This window comes from Cavia porcellus, unplaced genomic scaffold (assembly GCF_034190915.1).
Source record: "Cavia porcellus strain 051 isolate PalLab524CR breed Dunkin Hartley unplaced genomic scaffold, mCavPor4.1 scaffold_18, whole genome shotgun sequence".
Lineage (NCBI taxonomy): Eukaryota > Metazoa > Chordata > Mammalia > Rodentia > Caviidae > Cavia > Cavia porcellus.
In genome coordinates, this window is record NW_026947501.1 from 19,615,131 (window position 1) to 19,626,493 (window position 11,363).

Consider the following 11,363-nt stretch of genomic DNA (forward strand, 5'->3'; position numbering starts at 1 on the left):
GGGAGGGGCTGGGAGGCGACCCAACACAGCGCATTAAGCTGGAATTGCTTGCAGGGCTCGAGGATTAGAAAGCCAATTTAGGAACACAGCTGGGTTTTGATTAGCCTCCTGGACCTCATGTCTGTGATCAGCTTCTTTTTGAGCTGCTTGCCACAGCTGATTCCGTTCTTGTGAGCTGAGAGTGGTATTTAGAATCCCATAAACATCCTTAAAATGTAAATCAAAACAATTAGTAATGAATTCAAATTGTCTGATATAATTCTGTGGGTCAACAGAAAAGCTACCTAATTTATGGACAGTCTGGGATAGATCAGAAAGGGAAAAAGGCACATGGATGTTAACAAGTTTCTTGGGGCCAGCTTGCTCCCGAAGTGGAAGCAGAGCCTGAGGAGAAGATTCCAGAGCAGAGGGCCATTGAGCAGCCATCCTTCCGGTAGGCGCATGTGAGCAATCATCTGTAGAACGGCTACAGAGCTGCTGCCGGTCACCCTGGGAAACATGAGCAGATGGCGTCTCACTGTGTGCCTTGCAGTGAGAGGACTGCTGTCGGCAGCACAATGAAGCATCATGTGCACTGCAACAGGGCGGCTGTTGTAGTTCACAAGAGGAGCCACAAGGAGACGCCTGTTGACAGTGAGGGCCCTGGAAACATGGCGGCGCCCTGTTACGTGACCCAAAGCATGGCGGCGCCTGGGAACATGGCGGCGCCCTGTCGCCATGTGGCCCTCCTGAACATGGCGGTGCCATGCCACATGGCAGAGGGTTGCAACATGGCGACTGTTCCCCGAGCAAGCTGGAACAATCACGTGACCTGCTGGAAGGACATAGCGACCGAGACCTAGTATGGTGGGCGGGCGGTGAGAATGCTGTAGGGGATACAGAATTCTCAGGAGAGGAAGTCGGAGACTTCGAGGAAGCGCTAACAGAGGGATTAAAGCTGCTGGGAGAGTTATGGGTCCTGGAAGGCAGAGAGGGAGATGATCGCACAGCAGGAGGTATCTGCGATGGAGAGGGATTAGAGCTGCTGAGAGAATTAGGCATAGGGGGAGGAGAGAGCGGTCCGGCGGGAGGTAACGGCAGGGAATGAGTTTGGTGGTAGGCAGGCGGTGGCTGGGAAAACGGAGGGCAGGACGGAAAAGTTTGTGGCGCGGTAGAGTTAGCTAAAAGTATCTCAGCGGGAGCACAAGACTTAATGAGAGATGGGCGTGTTCTCAGAATAAGAAAGGCTTGGACATAAGGGAGTTCTAATAACTTGTTGCCAGTTTGACAAAAATCGTACAAGTTCCTGAGAATGCAGGGGTCAAATGTTCCTTGCTGAGGCCAAGGCTTGCCGATAAGCAGGTAGGTTGGCCAGACCTCCTGGCAGTAAAAAGTTAGTTGTTTAGTTTTTATGGTACCTTTAATTTTTAGAGTACGTAAATTGGAAATTAGGCATTGTAAAGGCGTCTTTTGGGAGTTAGAAAATACGTTTCCCCATGACTGATTCAGGCAAGAAAAAAAACCGGAGGTCCAGAAAAAGTCGTCACTTATTTGTGGTACCACGCGGCGGCTACGGTTCCAAAAACTTGTAAACTCCAGTCGTCACTGAGAGATTTATGAATGGAGTCTACGTGGGTCAGTAACAGTTTTGCCTGTGAAAGCACAAGGCTTTAAGGGAAGTGAGGGTCTTTCAGTGTGGACGGTCCCAATGATCCCTGCTTTGGGCTATCCGAACCCAAAGAACGTGAGAGATTTTGTGGACGCAGGTTTGCCCAGAAAGAACCCTGCCCTGGGCAGACCTAAGGACGTGAAAATGCACAGACACACGCAGACGGGGAGAACATTCCACTGGGGCTGCCCAGTGCAAAAAGTTCCCCGGGGAGTGCTCACCTGAAATCAGTCTGGCCGATGCGGAGTGCAGGCGGCTGGCAACAGGAACGTCTTGGGAAAGGAAAAAGCTCAGGATTAATCCAGGATGTTATCTGGTTATTGGCTAGGAGACTCTGGGTATGTGGCCCAAGAGTCAGTTGCCTGCCGATCGAGTCACGGCACCAAATGATAGAGTTATTTCCAAAAGATGAAAAATATTAACAAAAGATGAGAAATATAAAATAAAAAGCGGCCTTTATTCTGAGAACACGGAGAGAGATGACCGGCACCCCCACCGCTGGCGTCCGGCAATCTCTCCATCAGACACGTGGCGTGGGGGCCTGTAAATAGCCTCGGTTTGGGGTGGAACCTAAGGCGGGCATTATGGATACACAGGTAGCCCATTGGTCCTAGGTTTGGCGCTATATGTAAATTCCCAGGGGCGGGAAGATGGCGTCACAGGTAACTTCCTAGGGGCAGGGCAAGATGGGGCTTCCTGCTTCCGGTTGTGGCTTTCCTGGCTACAGTGTCCTGTCTGGGCCAAAACCTTTCAATTGTGGTGACTGGGGAAGGAATAAAACCCTGAGAACTGGGAAGAGGATTTATGGGCAGAGTCCAGCAAAGCTAGAGGCCTGCTTTAAACCCCAGATTCTCCTGAGCTTTCCTTGTCAATAGAAACAGCACTTCTAGCACATTCAGAGATTAGACCCCTCCCATCTGAAGATCCTAACCTTCCTCTGAAGGACCTGCCCCCACAACCTCCCAAATCTATCACAAAACTCAAGACCCCCAAAGACCCAGAGAGCAAGGTACATAATTACATGATTCACAAGGAGGCTACACACCAAGAGAGTTGCATAGTTTTGCCAATTTATACTGACAGAAACCTGGGGTTACATTAGAAATGGGTCTTAAAGGTGTGAAAACCTGGATTGTTGCAGAGTTTAAGAAACTTAAGAGACCACTGGGAAGCAGGAGGATTTTATTCTAAGATTTCAGGTGCCCACAACTCAGCTGGACCTATGTCCAAAATGGCTGAGTGTGGGACAAAGGAAAGCCTCCAGTTTTTACACATTTGATCAAGGGGGTTGAAGCAAAATAAGACAAAGGCAGTTACCTAGTCAGTGACAGTTTTCAACTTCCCCTTAAAAGAAAACAGCTACAGGGGAATCCAGGGTGTCGTAAGACCCTGTTCACAGAAACAAAGTTGTCAATGTTATCTGTATTTCCTGAGAAAAAAAACAGGTTCTAAGATGTAATGGGCCCCCAATACAAATAATTGTCTGTCATCAGTACCAGATAGAGGTCAGCCTTGAAGGAATGAAGATTCCTGAGAAACCCAGACATCACAGGACCCTGTAAGAGTTGTTATTTACCTTCTCTGTAACAGGGTCAGCAGTTGAAGGGAGGAGGAATTTGGGAGGGTAACTGTGTGAAACTGGGAGGCACCATTTAAGAAAACCTGATTTTCCCTCTGCCTTCTGCTTCAGGATCAGGCTGAATTTATTGGTATGAGTTCACGATACAGAGTCCAGTTTCAATGTTAGTTCACGAGGCAAAGACTAGCTTCCATAATTCACATGTATCTTAGTTATTTTTCTCTGATTGCTGAGACAAAATAGCCCAAAATTAAGGAAGGAAAGGTTGAAATTACATGAAAGGTTTATTTAGCTCATGGTTTGTGGAGGTTTCAGTCTGTGATCAGCTGGTTCCAAGGCGGGGTGGCATGGCACAGGGCAACACTTCAAGGTGGCAGAAGACAGCAAAAGCAGTGAGAGCCAGAGGGGGGAGAGCGAGCCTCTCTTCCTCCTTATTGTAAGCTGGCTACCACCCCTTAGGGTGGGTGTGGCACTCACACCATCTCTACCTGTCTTCTTGCACAGGCCCAGGATGTTTGCAAAGTGGGGACCCTGACCCCTGCTGAATCATTTCTTTAAACTCCTAAAACTTCTCAAGTTGATACAAGGTATCCACGATTACAACTTGGTTGACCAAAACCTGGATCAAAATGTGATCCATATCAAATGAAATTGAAACGTCAGAACTTCTGTATGATTGAGAGCAGGGGTAGGTAAACTTCTTATAAAAGATCAGACAGTAAATAATTTGGGGACCAAGACAGAAAATCAAGGATATTATATGGGTTGTATGTGAACTTACATAACTGTGATAGCTCGGACCCCAGAATAAAATCCAAGGAAGCAAGAAATTAAGAAATTTGGAGCAAAGGCTTTATTCCCAGGCCTGGCGATGCAGCCTCCAGTAGTCAGTATGGAAGACTGTGCACCTAACAGATTAAGGGTGGAGTTTTTAAAGCTAAAAACCACAAAGCTGTTGACCTATTAACATCTGGGATTCTTGGTACATTCCATTGCTCTCTGTGGTTAAACATTTTCCCAGAAACAGCGTACCTTGCAGAAACATATGGAAGAGGGGTGGGGGTGGGGGGAGGATTTACAAGAAGCTGAAACTTAAGTCTTTTCGGGAAATGGAAATTTAATCCTATAGAAAACGGCTCATACAGAACAGGAGGAGGCGCACTGGTTAGAGCTAGGCCATAACATTCCCCTCTGATGTGACTGAGGCCAAACCTTTGGCCTAATGTTATGGATCTTGGGGAATAATCTCATAGGCTTATTGACAGATCATCATCAGTTTTATGCTCTGCATTTGCTGTCTAATATAAACAGTCAGCTTATTGATTATACAGGGGCCTAGGGTGACTAGTAGTAGGATCATGACAAGGGGCCAGCTAGGGTCGCTGCTAAACTAGTTACCCATGGCAAGAAGGAGAACATTTGTTTCATCCATCCTGAAGTTCCCCATCTTAGCTTTTCCCTTTCTTCAAGGCCCCTCTGGAGTTCGGCTAAGTTTTGTCTTTCTATTCCAGATTTATTAGCATATAGGAGGCATTGTTCCCCCAAAGCTAAGCATAATCCTCCTTTTTCAGCTAATAGGAGGTCTAACCCTCAGCTGTTTTGAAGGGCCACTTCAGCTAGCGAGTCAATCGAGCTTTCTAAAGCTTCAATAGCATCATGAATTTGTTTCATCCCCTCGTCTACCTGCTGGGATAGTAAGTTGTACTGATATATACCAACTCTCAGGGAGGTGGCCCCCAGCCCAAGGGCCAAAAATATACTAATTCCAGCTACAAGAGGAAGGACTGGGCTTCTCTTGTTTACCTGTTGTTTGGTAGAAATGAGGATCCTATTTCCTTCTTCCTCTGGATGCCAATAAATTCTAGGTAAAATTTGGGTCAATGCACAAACTTCATCTTGGTCAATAACAAACTTTTTTTGAGGTGACGCAGGGGTACCATCCTAAAGTACAGGCCCACCAATGGCTTGTGGGGCTACTATGAGGGTATGATTACCAGGCCCAGTGATGCCATGAATACTTGTGGGATCACAGTATTCAGGGGCCATGTTGCTGGAATGATATATGCAAGTACCACTTACTCCTTCTAATTTGGTGTTTTTCCTTAAGGTCTGAGGGAGTGACATGTCGTATCTGGCCACGCTAGGTGATGACTCATTAATGACCTTAATGAATCCCTCAAAAAAAAGGGGGGTCATAGGACAAACACAGCCAGAATGGGGTTGACAGACTACTCTCAAGGGAGGTGTTGAGTAGTTTGGCCACTATTTCCAAAGGTTGAAATACATCAATCATAGAGGATATAGAAGACATTGGGGAGGGTGTCAAGGTGAGGCTGATGACAGTTGTAAATACCATAGCCCCGATCGAAGCTTTAAGTGGAGGCGGAGGGGTCTGATCTGGCCTTTGAAGCATGACCATAGGGGCTTTTTTTTAGGGGGTTTATATAGGATGTTAATGTTGTTTCCTAGATCATATCCAGCTTTATAAACCTTAATGGTATAAATGAGTCCTATCTCCTTGCCACTTTGGCTCTAATGGATTTAGGAAAATTAACAGAACAGGATTACAGGTATGAGCAGCCTGACAGTTTTCATTTCCTATCCAATTAATAATAAAATATTTTTCAGAGTGGTAATATCCACTGAGGCCTCCGGTCACATACAACCCGCATAATAGTATTGTTTCATTCGGGTCTGAGGCACAATAAGCAATATAACTAGGGTCTGGTTGGCTTTTAGGACATACATATAAGGATATACCATCGATGCCATTTCTAAAATGGTCCCAGAGAATGCAGGCTTGTTGAAGGTCATCACAGTAATTGAATTTGGTTGAGTAGCCATTTCTCTCAACTAGTTTACCATTAAAGAGTGTACATAGGTCAAGAGTAATTTGGTTTAAGTCATTCTTAGTCCTTTCCAACTCCCTTTTTGTCTTTTCATCTGAAACAACCCAATCTCCATTTCTGGGGAGTACAACCATAATTAAGCAACAAGCTATAGACCACAAAAAAGGCACGATTAGCATAATCAAGAGTCCTTAATAAACTTCAACTTTAGTGGGTTACCTGTCCACTGCATTTTCCATTGGGTGAGGTCCCCATTGTCCACAGTTTCTAGTGGCTTCACATGAGTATGGTGAATCCACAAAATCTTTCCAGCAACCCTTGACTGCAGCGGGGGTACTGAGCACCACCGTGAAACATCCTTCCTAGTGGGGTTCAAGGGAGTCTCGATGATGGTGTCGCACCAAGACTGAAGTTCCTGGCTCCATGGGTGTCTTTAATGGTGTCTCCAAAGGCAGGTCTGGGTGTTTTTGTCTAAACAGCTGGTAGATGGAGGTTAACACAGGCTGGAGTGCCTGTAGGGACTTAATGAGATCTTGGTTAGTTATTTCAATTAATTTGTCCTCAGAGAGCCTTGAGACCAGTGGAGGAGGTCTCCCAAACATAGCTTCAAATGGGGAAATTCCAGAAACATAAGGAGTACATCTGGCTTGTAGCAGAGCAAAGAGAAGAAGGCTCACCCAATTATCGCCAGTTTCCAAAGACAGCTTAGTTAAAGTGTCCTTGAGAGTTTGGTTCATGTGTTCTACTTGCCCTGAGCTTCGTGGAGTTATAGCCACAGTGGAGTTTCCAATTAACCTTTAATGCCTGGGCTAACTTTTGGGTGATTTGGGCTATGAAAGCTGGACCATTATCAGACCCCATTGATAATAGAAGGCCAAATCGAGGTATGATCTCATGCAATAGCTTTCTGATGATCTGGCCCACGGAACAATCCATGGGGTGTACCTGGAGGGGGAACAGGGATTAAATAATGGGGGAGACAGAGAGAGAGACGAGGCAAGTTGAGAGAATCTGATCAAGCCCCATTTATTCCGGAAGTGATCACATCTTTTATAGGCCAAGGGCAGGCTGGTGGGCAGGAAGAGGCTACAGGGATGAATACAACAGGGTCATCGTCACATCCGGGTATGTGACATAAGCAGGAGAGGATTATGGTTAATGTAGGCAGATACATTGTGCCCACAGGAGAGAGAGAGAGAGAGAGGCAGGGAGGCAGCAATGGAGCTGTCGCGCGGCTCCCTACATCTCCTCCCTTTCTATATTATTTAATCAGGAGTATGGCAGGCCCTGTGAGGACAGCGTCTGTCTTAGGTCAAGGACCTCATTACATGAACCCAACCAGGCCTTACCCGTCATGGGCTTGCAGGACAGCAGTTGGTCCTGTGCCTGTCTTAGGTGGCTGATGGAGTTAACATGCATGTCCTAGTTGCCTGTCTCTGACTGCCTGTCCATTGCCCCAGGGCAGTTAGGCCACATCGTTATATGGGCCATTTGTGGGAATTCCTTCCCCGTAGGTTTGTTGATCTGCCATCTCCAGCTGATGATAGTGTACCTGAATGGGCTTTGCCATAAACGCATCTATTTGGTTATTAATGAGCGTCATAATTCTCTGAAAAATACAAGGACTCACAGAAAGGAGAAGCAATAGGGCAGCTAGGGGACCCAAAGGGGGCACTAGGTAAGGGAAAAGCTCCCCCCACACACACACATCGAGGAGAAGGGCTTGGCAGCCATTTGTTGTTGTCACTGTTGAAGTTGTTCTTCTATTTCTTGGAGCTTGCCTCACATAACACCAGACGTAGTCTATTTGGCTGGTTTATGTTCCTCCAGACCGAGAAGAGCCTCCTCCGCAGTCACAGGGGGTTGTGTGCATGGCTGTCAGCAGTTGTAGTCTATTTGGCAGGGATCTAAAACCACAATGGGTGTGGTACGGCTCAAGGAGAAGGCTAAGTAGGCAGCATAGGGCTCCGGGGAGTTGTGTCACCTGTAAGAGAAAACAGGGGATTGTGCCTCAGGAAGTGACATTATTCTTGGGCATTGCATGGGATCTTTGAAGAACTGTCTATTTGTTTTACAAGGTGCTCAGGTAGCCATCTAGCCTCTCTGTCTTGTTGAAAGTAAACACATACTGAGCCTCGTCCCCAGATAAGGACTGGGTTGGGGCCATTCCATGAATTAGTCAGGGGGTCTCTCCATAGTACAGAAGCAAACCACTTTTGTGTTTTAGTATGCCAAAAACGCATGGCTGCTGACTGTCCAGCAGCATCCAAATTTTAAAAACTAAGGATGAATAAGGCATGAGATAGAATATTTTTAGGTGTCTCCCTTGTGGAGTACCATTCCCCCCTTTTTTATTTTATCAACAGTGAGTTTTAGGGAGAGACGTGCCCTTTTAACTATGCCTTGACCTTGAGGGTTATAAGGTATGCCTTTTATATGAGCAATATTAAGGTGTTGACAGAAATGAGCAAAGGCAGAACTAGCAAAGCCTGGGGAGAAGTATAAATGAAACCACTAAAGATATCTATAGTTAAATGAACATATTTAAGATTGCCAAACTCAGGAATGTGGGTGACATCCATTTGCCATAATGCATTGGGGATAAGTCCCCTAGGATTAACCCTAAAGTGTGGAACTGGAAGGTGCATGGCACAAGAAAGGCAATTTTTTACTATCTGTCTGGCTTGTTTTCTAGTGATCTTAATACAGAATTACAGAAAAATAAATGGTAAGAAATCACCAGTTAATAAGTTACACATTGTCATCTTAGAAATAGCTGTCCAGGCTATAAAACCAAAGCATGTAAAGTGACATTCAAATAGTGACACTGCCAACAGTTTTGCTCAATGACCCAACAAAAAGTTAGTAATATGGTTATCAGTCCTACACACTTGTTATCTCAAAGAGGGCAAGATCAAACATATCAAAACAGAACAAAACATTTTTTTTTAAAAAAAGATTTAAAGAAATACAGATTTCAAAGCAAGTCCACTGGAGATCTTCATTGTTCATCTAATTGTCTCTAGTTTCCTCCAAACAGTTGTGCCCATCTTTACGCACATTAAATACACACTACATATTATAGAACTAATCGAATATTACAGGATGATGAAGGCTCCTCAGGTTTTCAAGATCTGATATTGGGGAAGACAACAATAACTACCATAGTGTCTCTCATTCTCCTTTCAGCGCTGTCCCCATCCTTACATATGCTGAAATTAAACTTAAGAGACTAGACCAATATCACTCCAATCAGTTAAATGAGTCAAAGTAATTGACATTGGAATCTCTATCTCTGGAGTCTTTTTGTAAAATGACCAGTCTCTCTACAGGTAAAACAGTTTTGTTTATGCTTTTGAGATAAGAACTGTTTAACTGTAAACCCTTGCAAGGCAGCAGCCATAGCAAGGCCTTGCTTACAAGCAGTTTTAATGTCAATAGTACCAGGGATTGAACTCACAGTCTTTTATTTGTCAGGCAGGCAACTGTGCCACTGAATTAAATCTCCAGCCCTGGGGACTGAACTCACAACTTTGTGCTTTGCTTATGTCACTGAGCTAAATCTCTAGCCCCTGCTTAATGTTCCTAAGAGAGGAACTCATATTGCCCTTAAATTGCTTTTGGGCTTCTCTGCTGGCATAGGCATCCTTCACTATTAACATATTAAGGTCCCACCCATTGCTGGCTTGTGTGTTGCACCTGGCAGTCTCTTTGCAATTTTTTATATATTTTGATTTTCACAAAAGATTATCCCCACCCGATAAAATCACTCGGGCCAATTTTTGCCAATCTACAGGTGTGAGCCAGCTGTCAGCCAGAGAATTTAAAACAGCAAGAATGAAAGCAGCTGTAAGGCCATATTGGGCAATCACTGTCTTTAATTCTTTTAAAGCTGCCACTGTGAATAGCATATGAGTCCTAATGACTTGTGGAGCTAGCAGCATGGTGCTCACGCCGTCTTGTGGCTGTGCGACGCCATCTTGGGGAGGTACATTTGTTTCCGTTACCAGAAATGCAGTTTTGGGGAGGGACCCATGCTGATGTGGCGGAAGTGAGGCAAGTGCCATTTTAAGAGTGCCACGAGACCCGTCAGAGGCAGGCACCATCTTAGGAGCACTATAAGGCTGTGTAGCTCAGAGGGCCTTATGCGACCGTCTCCTCAATCTGGGGATCTGCATGCCGCTGGGCAAGCAGCTCAGAGATTAAATTCCAGTATATAAAGGTGGTCACTGGAACCTTTTCTGGACCGAAAACCCTACAATAATCTTTTAAAGCATCTCTTACTCTTTTCCACTTCTTGGTATCTATAGAACCCTCTAGGGGGAACCAAGGGCAAACCTTACGAATAAATTGAAACTATGCAATAATCCTTTGTTCTAACCCTTACCCCTCTTGTCTTTAATGCCTTTATAAGGCCTCCCACGAACAATTCGTGTTCGCTCAATGCTTGACCCATGTCCGGGAAAGGGAATGGGGTTGCCGTTCACTCACTGTGACTCGGGCAGCACATCGGGTAGTCGTCCACACAGGCCTCGGTCCTTGATTTAATGTGCTTTTGCTTTTAGCCTTAGTCCTTGATTTAGTTTGTTCTTACTTATCGCCGTGGTCTTTGGTTCAATTTGCTTTCACTTTTAGCCGGCTTTCTCGAACGGCTCCCTCGTTGACACCCCCGTGCTGGGAGCCCCACGTTGGGTGCCACTTGATCCGGCCCATGGATCAATCCATGGGGTGTATCTGGAGGGGGAACGGGGATTAAATAAACACATGGGGGAGACACAGAGAGAAACTGAGGCAAGTCGAGAGAATCTGATCAAGCCCCGTTTATTCCGAAAGTGATCACATCTTTTATAGGCCAAGGGCGGGATGATGGGACAGGAAGAGGCTACGGGGATGAATACAACAGGGTCATCATCACGTCCAGGTATGTGACGTAAGCAGGAGAGGATTATGGTTAATGTAAGCAGACGCATTGTGCCCATAGGAGAGAGAGCGAGGCAGGGAGGCAGCAATGGGGCTTTCATGCAGCTCCCTACATTCTGGCTACCACTAAGGCTGACTCGGACTTGGTAGGGAAAATCTCTACCCAGCCAGTAAAGGTATCTATTAATAACAAGAGATAGTGGTGTCCCTGTAAACCAGGCTTTACCATGTCTGTAAAGTCTACTTCCCAGTGTTCTCCTGGGCCAGTTTCTTGATGCCAGGTGGTCTCCAGTGGAGAGCTTTTGGGTTGGGGTTACTAACAAACACTGCAGGCAACTGGAGCTCAAAAAGGCAGTCAGTTTGGAGA